Below are 21,764 nucleotides of genomic sequence, written 5' to 3'. Positions count from 1 at the left end.
TATTCTACGTGTGCTGTTCCAAACGCAAAGGAGAAAAAAAGCCTAAGAGAAAAAGTTCTACGTTTCCAAAGCCATCGATGTGGAAAGTACTGTCGTCGTAAATTCCGGAACAAAGACAAGTTCTACACCAAATGTCGTTTCGGCTTTCCACGATCGGTGATTTCTAAAGGAAGAGTGAACAGTTTGATGTCTTCGCTGCGACATAATGTGATGAAGAAATCACCTAAAAACACATACAATTTGAAGAGGAACGAAGAGTCTAAGTACATCAACGACTACAACCCGGTGATTTTGTCCATGTGGAATGCTAACATGGATATACAGTTTGTGGCTGATAACTGTATGGTTGTGGCTAGGTATGTGACATCTTACATCACCAAAAAAGAGAAGACAGAATTGAAGGATATGTGGGAGGACATTTCCCATGAAAAGAGCCTCAGCAAGAAGTTGTACAGTTTCAGTCTGAAGATGTTGTCGCATCGAGAAATCGGAGCTTACGAATGTTCTGACCGGTTGTCTTCAGCAAGTCTCTATGCCAAGTCCAGGAGTATCGTTTGGGCGAGTGTTGGTCTTGCTGCAACGCGTAATCGAGTTCTGAAACCTGTGCGGGAAATTGAGTATTTGGCGGAAAAGGAGCCAAACAGTACCGACATTTTGAAGAGCAACATGTTGGATACATATTATCCAAATCGAAGCAGTCACCTCGAGAATGTTTGTCTGTATGAGGTTCTGCAAAATTACATATTCAAGAGGAACATCAAAGAAGATACTGAGAAAGGAGTGTATGCTGTAATAGGAAGTGAGGGATGTCTGGTCAAGCAAAGAAAATGCCACTTGATAAACCATCGAAAATTGAGTGGCGAATCTCCTGAAAAAAAGGAGTTTTTCTATTTAGCACTTTTGCAACTTTTTAAGCCTTGGCGTGCAGAAGAGGAACTGCTTGGAGATTTCCTCTGTTACGAAGACTCTTTCAATGCTGCCAAGGAGACCATAGAATGTCCTGCTTTTCCCAAATATGTAGAAATGTTGAATGTGGAAATTGAGCAGGAAGCAACGATTGCAGCCGAGATTGCCAGAGACAGTTCTCAGGACAGTCAGAGTTCTGCTTCATTGAGTCAGGATCCACTAGGAGGACCTCTTATCGAAAATGAAGCTGCCACTGCTATGAATGAAGTGGAAAGAGCCATGGCACATGCTCAGGAGGATGCGGTTAACTTAGAAGAGTTGGAAAGACAACTCAACGTTGAGCAGAGGAAAATATATGACGAACTTACCATGCAAATTGATCATGGATTAAGTCATGATAAGAAAGAGTGCTCATGTACGTCGTTGAAGCCTGTCCGACTGTACGTGAGTGGAGAAGCGGGAACTGGAAAAAGTTTCCTTATTAAAGCAATTTCATGTTATTTGCAGGAAAGGACAGAGTCATCGCTGTCTTGTGTTGTCACCGCTCCAACTGGACTGGCAGCACATAACATTAAAGGGATTACTTTACATCGTTTACTGATGCTGCCAGTGGAGCATGACAACAAATTAGAATATCACAAGCTATCTGGAGATGCTTGTTTTGAAGTTTCAAGAGTCTTGAGGAAAATGAAACTTCTTATCATTGACGAAGTAAGCATGGTTTCCAATGTTATGCTTGCCTTTGTGCATTTGAGAATGCAAGAAGTTCTCAAAACAGAGTATGATGTGTTATTTGGTGGCAAACACATCATTGTTTTTGGAGATCTTCTGCAGCTGACACCAGTGAAAGGGCAACCTGTGTTCAAAATGCTCACGCATGAAGATACCAGGAAGTGCTTAGGGAGTATTGGCAACGTCAATATATGGTTAAACTTCAATTATGCTGAACTGCATGAAAATATGCGTCAGGCAAAGGATGAAGTTTACAAGACTATTCTACAAGATGTTAGAATTGGAAAAGTGACCGAGCATGGGAAAGAAGCTTTACATGCACGATTACTGACAAATTTATATCCAGACGAAGATGTTGTGCCTGAGAATATTTTTCAGAAAGTTACTGAGAAAAAATCTGGAATATGTTTGATGCCAACTCTTGCAGAATGTGCCAAATTCAACAACAAAATGTTGCATTTAGAAAAGCAAGAGATTGTGAAATTGGAAGCTATTGACAGAGTAGAGCATATGGGATCAACAATTATTTTGTCTGAGAATCTGAAAACAAAATTGGATTCATTAGAGAAGAGTATATCTAAAACTGCGGGTTTTGAAAAGACTCTGAATGTGTGCTTGAACTGCCGTATAATTTTAAGAAGGAATTTACATGTTGAAAGAGGTCTGGTAAATGGATCAATGGGTAATGTTGTTGATTTTGTGAAATACAGAAATAGAGATGGAATTGAATTTTTAAAAATTAAATTTGATGGCATTGAGGAAGTACAGCTAATTGCTCGTTGTTCTGCTAGATTTTTGCTTGTAAAAGACTTATATGTTCGTCGTAAGCAGTTTCCTGTTTGCTTGGCATATGCGGTGACAATCCATAAATCGCAAGGTTTAAGTGTAGACTGTGCATTGGTGAATATTGGCAGTTCTGTGTTCAAGGAGGGTATGGCATATGTGGCATTGTCACGAGTTAGGACTTTATCGGGATTGTACTTGATTGAGTGTGATGTCACAAACATTTGTGCGGATCTAGATTGTGTTAAGGAATACAATAGGTTGAGAAGAGAGTATGCGCCACATTTGCCTCAGTATCCTTTGTTTGAGAAACGTGTGGTAGGCCGGAAACGAAGAAATGTGACCAATACTGGGGAGGTTGTAGCAAAAAGACGAAAAGTTGATGAACCTGAAATTATAAGCAGAAACAAAAAGGATTCTGTTGAAGATGTTGTTGGTTTTCAATTTGAAAACAGTTCTGGTGTCAACTGCTATGCTAATGTAGTGGTTAATGTTGTCTTTTCTCTAGAAACTTTAAAAGAACAGATTGTGGTCAATTCGGATCAAAGATTTTGCAGTTTGTTAAATTCTGTGTTAGAGAAATGTAGCACTGATAGAACAAACATAGAAAGTGTGTCTGAAATTCGAAATCTGTTAGACAGATGTTCAGGCCAAACACAATTCTCTCAAAATAGTCAGCAAGATTGTCAGGAGTTTTTAATGTATATGCTTGATGTATTGCATGATGAAGGTGTAGATGTAGATCACCTGTTTGGGCTTTCTTATCAATGGCAGCATGACTGCGAGAACTGTAGGGTATCAGCTACTACTAGTGTAGACTCAGAAAGATTTATATATTTAACTTTGCCAGACAGTAAATCAGTCTCTTTTAATAAGCTAGTAAAAGCAGCTGATCACAACATGGAGTGTAGCCAATGTAAATCTGAAATGATGTCCACTTTATTTATACGAACATATGGCCAGTATGTCATTTTAATGTTCCAACGATGTAGGCCTGATGGAACAAAATTGACAACTTTAATTAAAAATTTTGTGGCTTCACAGTTGTCAATATCAGGAAGGACTTTTGTAACTGTAGCAATTATATATCATGATGGTCCTTCAATAACATCAGGACATTATACAGCTTATTTAAAGTGTAGAAATGGCTGGTCATTCTGCAATGATTCTGTTTTAATTTTCAAAAAAAAATTGCCATATGACCTTAAAAACTCTTACCTGGTGTTTTTAAAACCAAAATTTTAGGGAAAGAATCTCGGGATGTGCTCTGAGGAATTTCAAGAAGTTCTCATGGCTCCTACACTATTTGGCCTTGAGGATAAGTGTAGTACAGAGACATAACTTTTTACCATAACACTGGACGTTATTGAGAAATACGTGCACTTTGAATGAGTTCAGAAAAACTATTTCTTTTTATAAGCTAATTGAAGCAGCGAATCAAAACATGGAGTAGAGGGAATGTAAGTCTGCAATGCTGTCTACTGTTTTACATTGCTTTGTGATTAAAAGTGATGTAGAGAATTAAATAATTGTACTAGTCATAAAGGTAGTGTAAGTCTGCTTCATAGTAAGCAGTATCAGTGTGATAGGAAATGTAGAACATGATTGAGCAAGAAGGGGAAGATATTACTAGTCCAGGATTGTGTAAATGATCTTCAACATTTTAATTCTGAAAGTTGCGGAAATGCGAAAAGACGGGATTGGCTTACAAGAAATCCAAGAGTTATACATGGCTCTGACACGATTTGGCCTTGTGGAATCGTGTGGTAGAGAGCGAGAAGTCATTTATTGTATGTAACATGTTTTTGAAAACGATGGAGGTTTTCTTTCAGAAAGTGGCGGGTTGAAAGTAATAACAGCACAACAGAGTGTAAGCTGTTCATAGGACATCCTTGGCCGTCATGGAAAGTAAGTTAACTTTAAGGAGTTCTGAATTCTGATTTGTAATGTATGGGTTTTTTAAACACAATCATTTTGATTGTGTTTTTTTTTCCCCGCTGTTATATGATGAATACCTTCAAGTCACTGTTTTAGTGAAATTTGATACATTCTGAGAACAGCAAAAATAAACCATTTAACATGTATAATTAATTCTGTTCTGTTTGCATTTATGATGTACATGTAGAACTGTGTAGGAGGCATGGAGAAGGTGAGGCTTCTGTCAGTGTCAAAGTTGTTGCATACAGTGCTCATATTCTACGTAGTCTTTTATATTTCATTACTTTCACTGTTTCTGACAGATCTAAAAAATTTTTTTTTAAAAGAACAGTAAGTATAAGGGAAGGAAACAGACAGTTATGTTAAAAGAAACACAGCTATAGGGAATAAACTAGGGATACTGTTACCCGCAATCCTCTGCTGATGATGTCACTGAGCATGTCATGAATGATGTAATATGTGACATCATCAGCAGTGGATTACGGGTAATAGTATCTCTAGTTTACTCCCCTATAGCTGTCTTTTAACATAACTGTCTGTTTCCTTCCCTTATACTTACTGTTCTTTTTTATAAAAAAAATTTTTTGGTTCGCTTCCGGTTCGCGTACCGGGGAGCGAACTGGGAAGCGAACTAAGAGAAATAGAGGTTGGCACAGTTGCAAATATTGTACCAATTTTTTTATAACGGGGAGGTAGTTCTGAAAAGAACTTTTTTTTAAATTGTTTTTGTTGTTTTATATTTTTTTTATTATTTTTCTGAACATTTTTTTACTTTTTTTGAATTTTTCTGAACAGTTTTATATGTTTTTTTTTTTTTTTTCGGAGGGGGCAACGAAAACGATTCATTGTAAAGGGCTCAACAGGAGGAAGAAAACAATAAAAAGAATTTATTGTTTGGGGAGTTTCGGACAAACATGAGCATGATTGTTAATAGCTCTGTTGATCAGAGTGATGCTACTTTCTGCGTAGCAAATGATTCCACTGCAATGTACGCAGACTTGTTTTACTTCACGAAATCTCGTTTGTATATTTGGCACCATCTCCCTCTCCTCTGGTCCCGTTACTTCCGGTACAACAGATCTTCTGGCCATAATAGGGAGATTATCTAGGTCGTTCTGTTCCTCTTCTTCCTCTTCTTGCTGAATTATAACTTTAGCAGGTGGTCCACTCTTCCTTGGATGTGGTGGAGGTGGTGGGGAAGCACCAGCTGAAGCTAGTAAAGAAGCCATTGCTCACTGGTAACAAAGGGTCTTTCTCTCACAATGATGAAAGTCAGAGTGAGGAAAGAAGGAGGGATTTTCACCATTTGGGAAAAAAAATAGTTCTCAACCAATGAAAAGTGTTCATTTTAGATCATATGACCTAGTCTTACATCATTAGGAAACCGAAAGTGAAATGAACCAATGAAAAGTGTTATTACCAAGTCACATGACCTGCTGTGTTTACGTTACGCGCTTTGCAGGGCCTCCCGGTTTGCTTCCAGAAACCTGTGCTTTGCGACTCGGTAAGCGTACGAGTTCGCTAACGTAGCACGTCATATGACGTATCACGCGACAACGCGAAACGTCATGCGGACGGGAGGCGTCACGATGTTGTTTTCTAACGCGGCAGTTGCGGTAAAGAAACGTTTACCGGCTCGCGGTCTATTTCGCGGCATCAAGGTCAGCTAACGGGAAGCTTCCCGATTCGCGAAGCGGGAACGAAGAAAAAAAAATATTTAAAAAAAAAATTTATTCATAAACATATAAAATATATTTTTGGATTTAAAGAAGAATACATTTTACAGCTACAGATATTAGCTGTTAAAAAACCAATGAAATTCACAGAAAAAACCATAGGTTATAGACCATATATAGTTAGGAATTAGCATTTACAAAACCTTGAAAATTCACTGAAAAAACCATAGGTTATAGACCATATATAGTTAGGAATTAGCATTTAAAAAACCTTATTTTACTCACACAAAACCATTGAAATTCCATATATAGTTAGTTGCACTAACTATATATCGCGCACCCGTAATCCACTGCTGATGATGTCACATATTACATCATTCATGACATGGTCAGTGACATCACTGATGACATCACTGATGACATCTCAAATGACATCACTGATGATATCTCATTTGACATCAATGGTCACATCAATGATGATATCATTAATGTGACAATACAATGCATCTCCTCACACTTTAATATAACCTCTGTTACACCCAGTGTTAAATACAGAGTATAATTTTTGAAACCATTGACACACCAATACTAGTTACTACATACCCACTCACTGATTCCTACGTCTACACACACATTCACTCATTCACCCATACAATCATTCATACATACAATCACTCATCTTTACAACACTATCATATGCACTCATACACCTATACAGACACTCACACTCTGCCACTCATCCATGGAGTTACTCACACACCTAGTCAGTCCTGTAAAGAATCAATCACAGTTCCATTTTCTAATCTACACAGTTAAACATAGAGTACCTTACATTTTAAAACATATACTAACACATACTTACTCTCTTATAGAATCACTGATACAAGTACACATTGATCTGCACAGAGTCACACACCTCCCAGCCAGTCATACACACACTCAGTCTCCCATACAAATACTTGTGCAACCAATCAATAACCCATATAGCTACTTATATAGCTACTGATCAACACATGCAGCAGCTTGCACAACAACAGACATGCTGATGCACACTTTCAGACAGTTTAGTCACTAACCCGTGCATTTAGTAAGACGCATTTAATCACTCACTCATACAGTCAATCACGCACCTACTAAAACCTTCATTGAGACACTTATACATCCACTCATTCTTCAATATGTAAAACATATTTAAACTTTACAGAAACACATAATCACTGGATGTTGTCATCAGTGATGTCATTTGAGATGTCATCAGTGATGTCACTGACCATGTCATGAATGATGTAATATGTGACATCATCAGCAGTGGATTACGGGTGCGCGATATATAGTTAGTGCAACTAACTATATATGGAATTTCAATGGTTTTGTGTGAGTAAAATAAGGTTTTTTAAATGCTAATTCCTAACTATATATGGTCTATAACCTATGGTTTTTTCAGTGAATTTTCAAGGTTTTGTAAATGCTAATTCCTAACTATATATGGTCTATAACCTATGGTTTTTTCTGTGAATATATATATATATATATATATATATATATTCATTGAAAAAACCATAGGTTATAGACCATATATAGTTAGGAATTAGCATTTACAAAACCTTGAAAATTCACTGAAAAAACCATAGGTTATACACCATATATAGTTAGGAATTAGCATTTAAAAAACCTTATTTTACTCACACAAAACCATTGAAATTCCATATATAGTTAGTTGTACTAACTATATATCGCGCACCCGCAATCCACTGCTGATCATGTCACATATTACATCATTCATGACATGGTCAGTGACATCACTGATGACATCACTGATGACATCTCAAATGACATCACTGATGACATCACTGATGACATCTCAAATGACATCACTGATGACATCACTGATGACATCTCATTTGACATTACTGATCACATCACTGATGACATCATTCATGTGATAATACGATGAAGCTCTTCAGACTCTAATATAACCTTAGATACAGTAAGTGTAAACAGACACTCACAGACTGTCACTCATCCATAGAGTTACACACACACCTAGTCAGTCATGCAAAGAATCAATCACACCTCCATTTTCTCAACTATACAGTTATACACACCTTACTTATTCAAACATATACTAACACATATTTACTCTCTTATACAATCCCTGATACAAGTTCACAATGATCCATACAGCCACTCACACATTCACTGGCTCTTATGCACAGTTATTTATATATGTCAACTCTCACATGTACTGTGTTTTACATATGTACTTACTTTGACATGTAGCACTGAGATATCCATTCACTCAGCAATACACTCATGCACACAGTCAACCGCCCATACAGCTGTTTCCACATGCACTTTTGAACCCATACATCTAGTGAATCAACTGCTCACACATCTATGCACAGAGTCATACACCTCCCAGCCACCCACACACACACTCAGTCTCCCATACAAATACTTGGGCAACCAATCAATAACCCATATAGTTAATCATATAGCTACTGATTAACACATGCTGCAGTTTACAGAACAACAGACATAATGATGCACAAATTAAGACAGTTTAGTCACTAACCCATGCACTCAGTGAGACACATTTAATCACTCACTCATACAGTCAGTCATGCACCTACTAAATCCTTCATCCATACATTTATACATCCACTCATTCTTAAATATGTAAGACATATTTTAACTTTACAGAAAAATACAGTCACTGGATGTTGTCATCAGTGATGTCATTTGAGATGTCATCAGTGATGTCATCAGTGATGTCATTTGAGATGTCATCAGTGATGTCATCAGTGATGTCATTTGAGATGTCATCAGTGATGTCATCAGTGATGTCACTGACCATGTCATGAATGATGTAATATGTGACATGATCAGCAGTGGATTGCGGGTGCGCGATATATAGTTAGTACAACTAACTATATATGGAATTTCAATGGTTTTGTGTGAGTAAAATAAGGTTTTTTAAATGCTAATTCCTAACTATATATGGTGTATAACCTATGGTTTTTTCAGTGAATTTTCAAGGTTTTGTAAATGCTAATTCCTAACTATATATGGTCTATAACCTATGGTTTTTTCAATGAATTTCATTGGTTTTTTAAAAGCTAATATCTATAGCTGTAAAATTTATTCTTCTTTAAATCCAAAAATATATTTTATATGCTTATTAATAATTTTTTTTAAATATTTTTTTTGTTTCGCTCCCGGTCCGCGAACCGGGAAGCTTCCCGTTAGCTCAATTTGATTCCGCGATCCGGTCCGCGAACCGGTAAGAAATCAACATAGTGACGGTATCGCGTTGCCGCGTAATGCGTCTTATGACGTACTGCGTTAGCGCACCCGGAAGTGCCCCGGGGCGCGGACCGAGGCGCGAAACGCAACTCCCCGGAAGCGATCCGCGGCGCGAAAGCGCGACGTATCGCGTTGCCGCGAAATGCGTCTTGTGACGTATCGCGTTAGCGCACCCGGAAGTGTCCCGGGGCGCGGACCGAGGCGCGAAGCGCAGCGAACCGGAAGCTAACCGGGGAGCGTTCCGCAGCGCGTAACATGAGCGTTAGAGGTCATGTGACTTGTTAATAAAACTTTTCATTGGTTCATTTCACTTTTAGTTTCATAATTATGGAAGGCTAGGTCAGGTGACCTAAAAATAACACTTTTCATTGGTTGAGAAGTATTGTTTTTTCCAAATGATGAAAACCACTCCTTCTTTCCTCACTCTGACTTTCATTATTGTGAGAGGAAGACCTATTTTGCTTCTTGGAAGACCTATTTTGCTTGTGTGAAAATGGCTTCATTGATTGCTGCAGCTGGTGCACCCCCACCACCACCTCCACCTCCTCATGGGAAGAGAGGACCACCTCCCCAGGTGGTTACCAACACTGAGGAGGAAGATGAAGAAATGGATGAGGAGGGAGAACAACCACAATTCCTGGAAGAGTTGCCCCGGGTTTCAAGAAAGAAAGCCAGTTTCATCTGGCAGTTTTTTTCCATCCCTCCTGGCCAAAAAAAGGTCAATGCCAGGTACGCAACATGCCTCATATGCAAGGAACAATTGTCCAGAGGGACGGACAAAAAATACAGTTATGGTAATCACACCATGCATAGGCACATGACGAGGAAACATCCCCTAAATTACAGCCGGGCGGAATTAAGGGATATGATGGACAATCCTAGACCAACTCCTGTGGCGAGACCAACAACATCGGTTTCTTTAACACCAGAGGAGGCACGGGAAACTGTGCCAAATATCCAACCAAATTTTGGGCATATGATACATTTATGTATGCGCTGTCGTGCATTATTAGCTTGTGGCAACATGAGCATCAATGCACTCAACCTTGCATATGAACACCATGATTGCCCTAACCGCCCCCAGTAATTTTTTTTTGCTCCTGTTGAGCCCTTTTCAACGCCTGTTTTTTGTTGTTTCCCCCCCCCCCAAAAAAACCAAAAAAATATAAAATCGTTCAAAAAATACAAAAAAAACAAAAAATGTTCAAAAAATACAAAAAAAATATAAAACAAAAATATTAAAAAAAAAGTTCTTTTCAGAACTACCTTCCCTTTCAAAAAAAATTGATACAATGTTTAGCACTCTGGCAAGCTCTATTTCTTTTGGTTCGCTCCCGGGTTAGCTTCCCGGTACGCGGACCGGGAGCTAACCAAAAAAAATTAAAAAAAAAAAAAAAAGTGTAAGTATAAGGAAAGTAAACAGAGAGTGATGTTAAAAGAAAGACAGCTATAGGGAGTAAAGAAGAGATACTGTTTAATAGATCTATTTACAGAAGAAAAGACAGAAGAGGGTATAATTGTGAAAAACAAAATAGATAACGAAATGAAAGAAAAACAAGCATTGGCATAGCCAATAGGTCTCGCCTTTGGGACCTTCTAAGTATTTAGTTATGCAGCATAATATCCTTGGTGCAGCAACATCAACTGTTGCATGGCTAAACACGTATAAGGTCCCAAAGGCGAGACCTATTGTCTATGCCAATGCTTGTTTCTTAAGTAGAATTGCAATACGTCTGACTCTTCCATGTGAAAAGATCTTATCTTGTGCTCTAAAGATTGCTAAAGTCTCGACAGAGAACAGGCTAGGCTGTAAGTAGGGTAAATTGCGCTTGGTGATCTGTTTGAGGGAGCGTCTGCTTTGCCTGGTGTCTTTGGAGAGCAATTTTGATTGTTATACTGGACAATATAGCCCTAATGTAAATAACATAGGGGCATATTATCAACATAGGCAATAAAAGTTTTGCAGCTTTTATCGGCAGAAATGTGTCGCTAAAGCTGCTTTTGCGGCAGAAAACTGCCGCTAAAGCCGCTTTTGCACCAGTTTTCTGCCAATAAAAAGAGCAATAACACAAAATGGTGGACTCCCGGAACGCTTAAGGTTCGCGAACCGGGGCGCTCAACGGTTCGCGTACCATGTCGCTCCCTGGGAAGCGCACCATCAAAAAAGGTGGGAAAGTAGTTCACAGAAAAGCCACTGGAGACAATTTCACCAAATATAGATTAGCTCATACTACATACCAATCCCTACCATTTTCATAAATTTGATTGGAATTCCATTTAGCCATTTAGCCTGTAGACCTCTCTAAATACCCTGAGGTAAATTACTTCACAAAACACATCTGAAGTGTTGGAATTGACAACCAATGAAAATGTTACTTTCATTTTCTACTTTTTTTACCTGACATTTGATTGGTTATGTACCTGAATATATATAAAGGAAGAGAGAGAAACACAGCCATTTTTGACTACTACTTCCTGAACTACATTGCAAGATCATTTTCACCCACAACTTAAACTTGATTTTAGAAGGTGAGATATTATTTTATAAATTTGAAAACATTTTCAGATAGTTATATACTATCCCTCTGTAAGAGTTAGACATTGAGAAAGGCTTCTTTATTATAATTATGGATTGATTTAGGTTTCTGTGGTATAATTATGAATTTACTTAGGCTTCTTCACAGGCACTTTTTAATAGTACTACTTCACGCCTGAAACCATACAGTGCCCATAGATTACTTCTCTGTTATAAACTCACAAGTACCTGTCTGAACTTAAACCCAACAGTGCCCTATCTCTACTGATATATTTATTTTTTATGCAAATTACAGCAAGAAAATGGAAGGTGAGCAGAATGTTTCCTTTGAAATTGTTCTGGAGAACAACACAGAAAAAAGATATTGAGGACAATGATGACTCTGATTTCATGGATGAATCACGGGACCATGAATTAGTTCAATGTGTAGAATCTGTGGATCATTTACTTCATTATGATGACGGTCAAATGTGGGAACTTATGTTCACTCAACAAGAGGACATATCGGACAGTCAAATGCTAGACGTACTAATAAATTTTGAAAAACAATCCGAAAAATAAAATTGTATGTAATATTAAAAAATTGTTTGAGTCTTTAATCATTTTTATATGTAATTAATAAACTAGTTAAATGTTAGAAATGCTATTAAATTTTCAACCACAATCACAATAATAAATAATTGCTTAAAAAAGTTAAAAAAATAAAAAATAATCAACAAAACCAACAATCAATTAACATACTGCATTTGAAAAGTCTCTCATTCATTTTTCATTGCAGTACGCTGCCCAGAACGCTTCCCGGTTCGCGGACCGGGCGCTACCCACGAAAAAAAACTAAAAAAAAATTATTATTTTTTTGCCCCGCGGGGCCCTTTTAAAGCCTCCACATTAAACCTAGGGGGTCACGGAGGATCTACTATGCCCCCTTATGGTTATTTCCCCCTTTGTTTTGGCCTCCTCTTGTCTCTCAATCCTACCGAGAGACAAGATGGCGGCCGCTCCGGACTGTTTAGAATGTTGACAGACACCGGAAAGCCAATCAGCTTCGCTACGCGAAGTTCTGGTACGCTCCCCGGTCCGCGAACCGGGGAGCTGCCCGGTCCGCTGTTACAGATATATATCTTTTTTTAAACGGTAATTTCTCAAAATCCACTGGAGCACATATATTGAGACCTACAAAAGGCACATCGGGCTACCAGTCCCTACAATTTTGCCAAGTTTCGTGCAAATCCATTCAGCCGTTCGGGCTAAAAATGAGGCTAACCGCCCTATGGAAAAATCAATGTTAAAAACACGTTTTGGGACCCCCCTTTTTTCTCGGCCCCCCCTGGACGAACCCCCCCCAAATTTTCTGGGGCTGCTCAGAAACAAAATGTTCCATTTTCCAGAAAATGTCAGCCAATTCCGTCCACAAACGCCAAAGTTATTAGAGATAGAATTTTCAAAAATCCCATAGGGAAAAAATCCTAACTATATATACCTACTGGCGACCGCCAGTAGGTAATATATATATATATATATATATATATATATATATATATATATATATATATATATATATATATATTCACTGAAAAAACCATAGGTTTCAGGCCTTATATAGTTAGGAATTAGCATTTAAAAAACCTTTGAAATTCACTCAAAAAACTATAAGTTTTAGGGGTGTTATAGTTAGCTGGACATTTCACTCATACAAAACCATTGAAATTGCTCCTATATAGTTAGTTGTACTAACTATATTTCGCGCACAAGCAAACCACTGCTGATGATGTCACATGTTACATCATTCATGACATGGTCAGTGACATCACGAAATATAGTTAGTACAACTAACTATATAGGAGCAATTTCAATGGTTTTGTATGAGTGAAATGTCCAGCTAACTATAACAACCCAAAAACGTATAGTTTATTGAGTGAATTTCAAAGGTTTTTTAAATGCTAATTCCTAACTATATAAGGCCTGAAACCTATGATTTTTTCAGTGAATTTCAAAGGTTTTTTAAATGCTAATTCCTAACTAAATAAGGCCTGAAACCTATGGTTTTTTCAGTGAATTTCAATGGTTCTTTAAATGCGAATTCCTAACTATATCAGGCCTGAAACCTATGGTTTTTTTATTGAATTTCAAAGGTTTTTTAAATGACAATTTTTAAATGTATTAATTGTTATTTTTTTTATACTGTATACTACATTTTTGCAGGCAGGTGTTCAGAGGGAACGCCCCCTTTTTACAACACTCTGCAGCGCAGCTCCATAGCGCTTACTGGAGATACCTGTTGGAATAGTTCCCTCTAGGGGACCTCTGGATTGAACAGGAATTAATTCCCCAACTTAAACTGTACAAACACACCCTGTAGAGTGGTCTAAATTGGGGGATTAAGTTCCCTTGCATACTAGGGGTCCCTGGAGGCCAACTAGTCCACCGGAAACCTCCAGTATGCACCAGGCGGCTGCATTGCAGAGAGGTGTAATGAGGTCACCCCCTTTTTTACACCTCTCTGCAACGCAGCCCCCGGGCTTGTTTGCAGAGGGGGAACTAATTCCCCTTGCATACTGGGGGTCACTGGGGGCCAACTAGCCCACCAGGAGCCTCCAGTATGCGCCAAGGGGCTGCGTTGCTTTGCCCCGGGGGGCAGCAGTCCCCGGGGCAGTGTGGGGGGGATTAGGGACCCCCCCACACTTCTTTATCACTATGCACCCATGATTTGGTCCCCTTGGGGGGTAATTTAAAAAAAAACAGACCGGGTTTAAAAAAAAAATTGGGGCCTTTTTTGTCCTTGTGGGACCACCTGGGCAGGCCTAGGGGGTCAGGGTGTGTCTACCCTGCCCCCTTTTTGTGTTCTACACGTTTGTTTTTCTGCTTTCTTGTGCCTCGGTCTACCGAGCACAAGATGGAAGCCAACACTTCCTGGTTAGAAGTGTTGACAGCCAATGAGCATGCAGCTTTCTCGGGAAGGCATGCTGATTGGCTGCCACTGTCTGTCAACACTAGCACAAGATGGATGCCAACACTTCCTGGTTAGAAGTGTTGACAGCCAATGAGCATGCAGCTTTCTCTGGAAGGCATGCTGATTGGCTGCCACTGTCTGTCAACACTCCAAACCAGGAATTGTTGGCAGCCATCTTGTGCCTCGGTAGAACCAAGGCACAAGAAAGCAGTGAAACAAAGGTGGAAAACACGCAAAGGGGGCAGGGTAGAAGCAACCTGACCCTCTAGGCCTGCTCAGGTGGTCCCACAAGGACCCCCAAGGCCCCCCAATTTTTGGGGGGGGATAAATTGCAGGGTGCTCGCACGGTGCTCGCACGGTGCGTGCACGGTGTGCACTTATAGATATATAATTTTTTTCAAATTCGATTTTCTCAACAACTAATGAGGGATTTATACCATTTCAGCAAAAGCGCTATCTGCGAATCAGACTCTACCATTTTGCCAAATTTGGTGTAATTCCGTTCAGCCCTTCGGGCTGTAGCCGTGTCTAATCGTCCTATGGAAATTAACATGGGACCCCCCTTTTTCTCGGCCCCCGCTTGACGAATCTACCTGAGACTTTCAGGGAAGAAGCGGAGCGGAACGGGCCATCTTCTTTGAGAAATTCAAGAAGATTCAACAACCGGCGCCAAAGTTATTCCCAATAGAATGTTGCGGATTTCCTATGGAATCTAGGTCCTAACTATATATACCTACTGGCGACCGCCATATATATATATCTATATATATATACTAACCGGAGCGCCCCACTAGTTTTGAAAATTTTGCGAAGATTCAAACGGCGCCAAAGATATTGTCAAAAGAAAAAACGCTATTTTATTAGAAATAAGCCCCCAGATTCATCAAACTCAAATTCTGCGATTCCTAAATTGCGAGAAATAGCAAATTGCAATTTAGAAATCGCAGAATGGGATTCAAGAAAAATTGCGAGAGAAAAAAAGCAAATCGTAATTGGCCGCAATCGCCAATTGCGAGTTTCCGAAAATCGCATGAAATTTTCAGATACCCTTGTTGAAATTGCGATCTCGCAAATACCGAAATCACAAATTGCGATCTCGCTAATTGCGAGATCGAAAAAAAACGGGAAGTCGCATTTTGAGCACAGTGATGACATCACAACCAGGAAGTAGGCAGTCTCCACCCTCATTCTGCATTGTGAGCCTGAAGTAGAAGCAGCATTGCTCAGAGCTCCACTCCAGAGTAACTCCAGCTGAAAACCAGGAGACACCCAACTGCAGAACATGTCACAGGAAGCTGCAGGGGAAACTTCCTCAGGAAGGAAAAGGAAAATAAAATTTTCGGAACAAGAACTTGAATATAGAGGGAGTGTGCAAGAACCACGACCGCCTCTTTGGGAAGGACTCCAGAAGGGTGCGGAGGCCGACAAAAGGAGGATTTGGGTGCGCATCCACGCAAAAGTAAATTCTGTGGGAGTGACCCAGCGCTCTGTGGATGATTTGAAAAAACGGTGGTACGACCTCAGAGGGTGGGCCAAGGAGAGGATCGCAGAGAGGCTGGGGGAGCATGTCGCAACAGGAGGAGGAGAGCCCACTGTCCCACCCAACACCCCACTTGAGGACAGAGTAGAGGACACCTTGCATCCCCAGGCATGCGTGGGGGTAACCCAGCTGGACTCCTCCCGACCCACCCAAGATTCACAAGGTAAGTGCAATGCGACTGCGATCCTGTCCCCTAACAATGGCCATGACCCCAGATCATCCCATTAGAAACCCCAGTCATGCAGCCAAAGCACACCACAAAAGCCCTATTGCATTGTGGGACATGTAGTCTGACCACAATTACCATCTAGCCCCATACAGCCAGACCTGTTCAGTGAGAGTCAATCCTGCAGCGAGTCAGGGAATGGTAGCCTGCATGCATGTAGCAACCTTCAATGTGTAAGATACATGTCATTAATCAACGTCCACTTCACATCACAGGTGGCGCTGAAGTACCCAGTACGGATAGCGATGCCCTACAAATAGAAGATATTACTGAGGACACCGAGGGAGACGTACATCCATCCACACAACCAGGACCATCAGGGCAAGCTGCCGCACCAGCGGTAGTACCACCACCTGCCCCTGTGGACAGTGCCACCTCAGCGCCAACAGGCGCACCACAACCACAGCGTGTGACTCACACACCAGTGGGGCTGACAACTACAGCTGCAGCGCGAAAACAAACCCGCCGCACTGCCACTGTGAGGAGCCAGTCCAGCGGACTAGTGAGGGAGCCGCGTAATACCACACCACGCGCTGGCAGGGGGGGGAATGTGCGGGCACCTGGGCTCTCTATTGAGCGCCGTATGCTCCACATGCACCAGACACAAGCCCGTCATCTTGCAGCAATACACCTACAGCTCAACAAGACCGCTAGGAATGTTGGACAGCTGTCAGACAGGATGGAGAGGATGACCGCTGCAGTGGAGGCCAACACCCATGCCATGTATAGCCAGCAGGACGTCAACCGGCGAAGACACCGGCAGCTGCTGACCCGCCTGTCTGCGTGCACACGGTCAAATTATATCATAGGACATGCCACCTCCCAGCTCTCACGACGCTCCTTGGCCATGCAAGTGCAAATGGTACAGTGCTGCCAGGATGTCGCAAGGGCACTGGAGCAAGTGACCACTGCAGTGCAGGGTATGCAGGCAACTGGCCATGGCCAGGCGGGTGGGGGGGATGACACTAGCAAGGCTAATTAAAGCCACAGCAGCCAATCCGTGCCACTGGTGATAGCACCCCACCGCAGCACCAGGCCCTCTGCTGCTTCACGGACAAATCCGGAGGAAGAGCTGGAAAGAAGATTGGGAGCGTCCGCCCGGAGGCGCCATTGAACATTTGTAAAGTACCATGAAGGGCCATGCTGCTGAGACAAGCATGCCCTCCTCAAATACATGAGACATATGACTCAATATGACTCTCATGTTACTGTGTGAGAAATTCCAACTTTATTGTGAAAAAAACAATAACAAATATTCTGTTCAAGTTAATCTGACTCATGTCATTATTTCTATTGTCATGCATGAGTGAAGTGTTGGGTGAGGGGAGTGGGTGCACTAGAAACAGTTATTTGTGATTTGGTTGCGGCGTCTGTGTCCTTCAGCTGGATTTTCCCCATGTGCGTGACGCGCATGTGCAGGTGGGAGGTTGTCCCCTTCCGACTGACTGCCAGATATCTCAACAGGTATCCTGCGCTTGGTAGCAATGTTGTGGAGTATTGCACACACGGCCACAATGAGGCAGCAGACCTCAGGCTCCTATTTGAGGGCCCCACCAGTCTTGTGCAGTATGCGGAAGCGGCTCTTCCAAAGCCCAAATGTCCTCTCAATGCAATTCCTAGTGCGGAAGTGTGCTGCATTGTAATGCCGTTGCTGTGGTGTTGCAGGGTTGAGGTAAGGGGTGAGGAGGTACTCAGGGAGACCGTAGGCGCTGTCACCTCAATGAAAGGAGCAGAGGGGGAGTGCATGTTCTGCGCAGCCACATGATCACAGTGTACAATATGGGGGCATGTGTACCTACCTAGTAGGTGTCCTTCGCCAAAGTCTCCCCTGGCCAGTCGTGTGTGAATGCCGCTGTGGCGGAATATGGAGGAGTCATGTGTGCTACCCGGGTATTGTGCCACTATGTCCGTGATGTAAGTCTTAGCGTTGCACACCATCTGGACATTGAGGGAGTGGTAGGACTTGCGGTTGCGGTACATTTATTCCGTTTGTGCTGGTGGGCAGATGTGGATGTGGGTACAGTCAATGCATCCAATTACATGTGGGAATTGCGCAACGTTGTAGAAATGTAGCTTAGTCTCATTCAAGTCCTGTTGGTTGGTCGGGAATGAGATGTAGTGGTGTGGCCGGGTCAGCATTGCCTCCAGGAAACTCCGTAGGCAGCGGGACATGGTGCTCTGGGATATGCCCCCTGCAACAGCGACTATCCCCTGGAAGCTTCCGGAGGCCAGTAGGTGCAGGCAGCACAAGACCTGGACATGGGTGGGCACGGCATTGGTCCTCCTTGTTGGGTGCTGCATCAGGGGGTCTAGGTCCCGGATCAGCTTGATGATCATTGGCCCATTCAGGCGGTACTTAGAGTAAATTTGCTCCGCAGTTTGGCCCAGCAGGGTGACCCGCAGGTGGAATATTCGATCCTGGATCCTGCCTCTGTTCCGTGCTGCAGCCTGGAGCCTTCGCTGCCTGACCACCATGTAGAGTCCTGGCATTGTGACAGTTCTCATGCTACTACTATGTTTCCTTAAGTGTGTTTGTTCAGGACTGCACCTGTGGCTCATTAGTTATTTATTTTTTATTTTTTTTCCTTAATGGTTACCACCTGCTTTTGGTTCTCCTTAAATTGCGCCTCGCAAATAGCATTTTCAGCTTTTTCGCTAATTGCGAGTTGTCATGAATTGCGTTTGCGATTATTTATCGAATTTGCAAAACAAATTGCAGAATCCATGGATTCTCGCTATTTCCGATTCGCTATAGGGGTTCCTCCTAGATTCTGCGATTTATTTTGCGATTTTGCAATTTTATTTTTGCGAATTCGCAATTTCTGTGTTTTGACATGATGAATTGCTTTTCTGTTAATTGCGATCGCAATAGCTAATTCGCAGCTATTGCGATCGCAATTTTGCTTCATGAATCTGGCTGAAGGTCCTAACTATAACTAGTAATATATATATATATATTTGAACACACACATGATGCTTAGTGAAGTTTTATTTGCTTGATTAAACATCTCTATTTCCAGTGTGCGATGTAGACCAAGACCGACGTACATTGGCGGTGAAGTGTGAGGGTCACTGTACTGTAATAGCAAAGAGTGATGAAGGTCAAGATTGATGTGCACTGTCAGAGCTGAGCACGTGGGTGGCAATACTAGAATAGCCTGTGTCATTGTACTGGAATTGCAAAGGGTAATGCAGATCATGACTGAGGTGCACTGCCAGAGCTTTGTGTATGTGGATCGAATTATTTAACAAGCTTTGAGAATGCCACTAGGTCTGGTTTTAAAGAAGCGGTAATGTAAAGCATTTCAAGTGAATAGCATGGGAATTGATATGTATTTGTGTTGAAGCAAAGAACTGTAGATTAATATTAGTGTAGATAGAAAGGTCAAGTGATAGTTGCACTGTTAAGCCAGACCTAAATATTCATGCAGGTTAATGACTGCCCTTCTCCCATCTGTGCTGCTGCAGAGAAAAACAACATAGATTATCTAGTTATCTCAGACTCTTCAATATTATTCCAATGTCATGAGTGTACTCCTGATTGGTCTAGTTTAGGCAGCTGGATAAATACACAAAATTATCCAAGGTGCGTGGAGGACAATCACTTTTTTTGTTTGAAGCACACAACTTATGCCAAATCAAAACATGTGCTCCTGGCTCCCAACATGTGGGTGTGCCAAACCCATGTCTAGTGATGATCACATAATTGTATGGCGACAGCTATGCTGTTAAGTGAGACCATAAAAAGTGAGGAGCTGTTTTGTATCAGGCCCTACTGCAACTCCTAGGAAGCGATCAGGAGAACCTGAGTTCTGGGTGGGAACATGAGTTAGGTACTCAATTGACATAGGAGGAATGGGCCGAAGCAAATGGCTATGCCGTGTTAGGAATTGGATTACTGCGTGACAGGGGTGTTGAGTCCTGGTCAAGCAGCAATGGCAATCCTAGTCAGGGTAAGGCACAAGCAAACCCCAAGTTAACCTGTGTCAAATCCCCCTGGTAACTCAGCACATAGTAGTCAGGCTTACCTTAAAGGCAATGTGTAAAGTATTTGTGCAACACTTCAAACAGTAAGACAGTGAAAAACACCACAACTGGCTCCCAGATTTAGAAAAACAAAGTAATTTGTAATAAATAAAACTAGGTGTGACTAGACTCACACCTGCTCAGCACCAGGATACTCTCCTGGGTGATAGTGCGGTCTACAAATCTGCATTACATAATATCACACGCTGAACCATAGCCAGGGAGTCATTACACAGTTATGTTTGTTATCACCTCATGTGGCCATGTCAGAACTCCCACTGTGAGGCAATGAAGGCTAAAAAATTCACAACACTAGTGTCTCAATTCCCTCGGTCTTAGAAAAAAACGTGTCCATGGACACTACAGATGATTTAATCAGTTCATTCTTAACCAGGACGCTGGTTTCCCTGCAGGCGTCATTGGCTTGGTTGACTGTTTACTCAGCCATGGTAAGTACAGACAAGCTCAAATGAAGCTAATTATATTTTCTCCTAGTGTGGGGAAGAGCTGATCCGCAAAGGCTGTGATGTTCCTGGTGCCTTCTGCAGCATCACTCATTTAGCTGTGCACGCAGGAATGCCCACGCTCAGCTTTCCAGGGACTAAAAAACAATTCTAATTTTTCAGCCAGGAGGATCTGACAACATTTTCTAATGGCTTTAATACATCTCCAATGGTATTTGTTCAAGTTACATTGAGAATGCTGTAAACAAACATTAGCAACTCATTTTGTAAGATAGTCATTTAATGTGTGTCTCTCTGGTGTAGTGGAGAGCTCCGAGCAGGGCTTATACAGCTTGAAGCCATGTTCATCCACTGTCTCTGACAGCATATTCTGTTTCTGCGGCGCTGTGGACATGGAAGAAGACGGATGTGGCAAGCAGGGAGAAGATGTGGTGTAGCAGCTAGAGCTTTCGACTTTGGAACACAGAATCCACCAGGGCTTTGGGTTGGCAGGTCCCTCTTGGTCTCAGACCCAGTAGTAATTAACGGCACATGCATCATTGGTTTTTGCATTCGCAAACGGTGCGAATTGGAAAAATCGGCCGTTTGCGAATGCAAAAACCATTTTTGGGATGCATCAAACTTTTGTGCACAATCCGCGCAAAAGTAAATTCTGTGGGAGTGACCCAGCGCTCTGTGGAT

The 21,764-nt window shown here is 41.5% G+C and overlaps 1 protein-coding gene across 1 annotated transcript in view; it reads left to right on the top strand.

Moving 5' to 3' along the window:
- The window catches only part of ASIC2 (acid sensing ion channel subunit 2), a 1,943,108-nt gene that overhangs the window by 1,007,570 nt on the left and 913,774 nt on the right, over window positions 1-21,764 (top strand). The gene's annotated exons all lie outside the window — the stretch shown is intronic.

Source organism: Lissotriton helveticus, chromosome 5_1, assembly GCF_964261635.1.
Source record: "Lissotriton helveticus chromosome 5_1, aLisHel1.1, whole genome shotgun sequence".
Lineage (NCBI taxonomy): Eukaryota > Metazoa > Chordata > Amphibia > Caudata > Salamandridae > Lissotriton > Lissotriton helveticus.
This window is presented reverse-complemented; position numbering and strand designations above follow the sequence as displayed.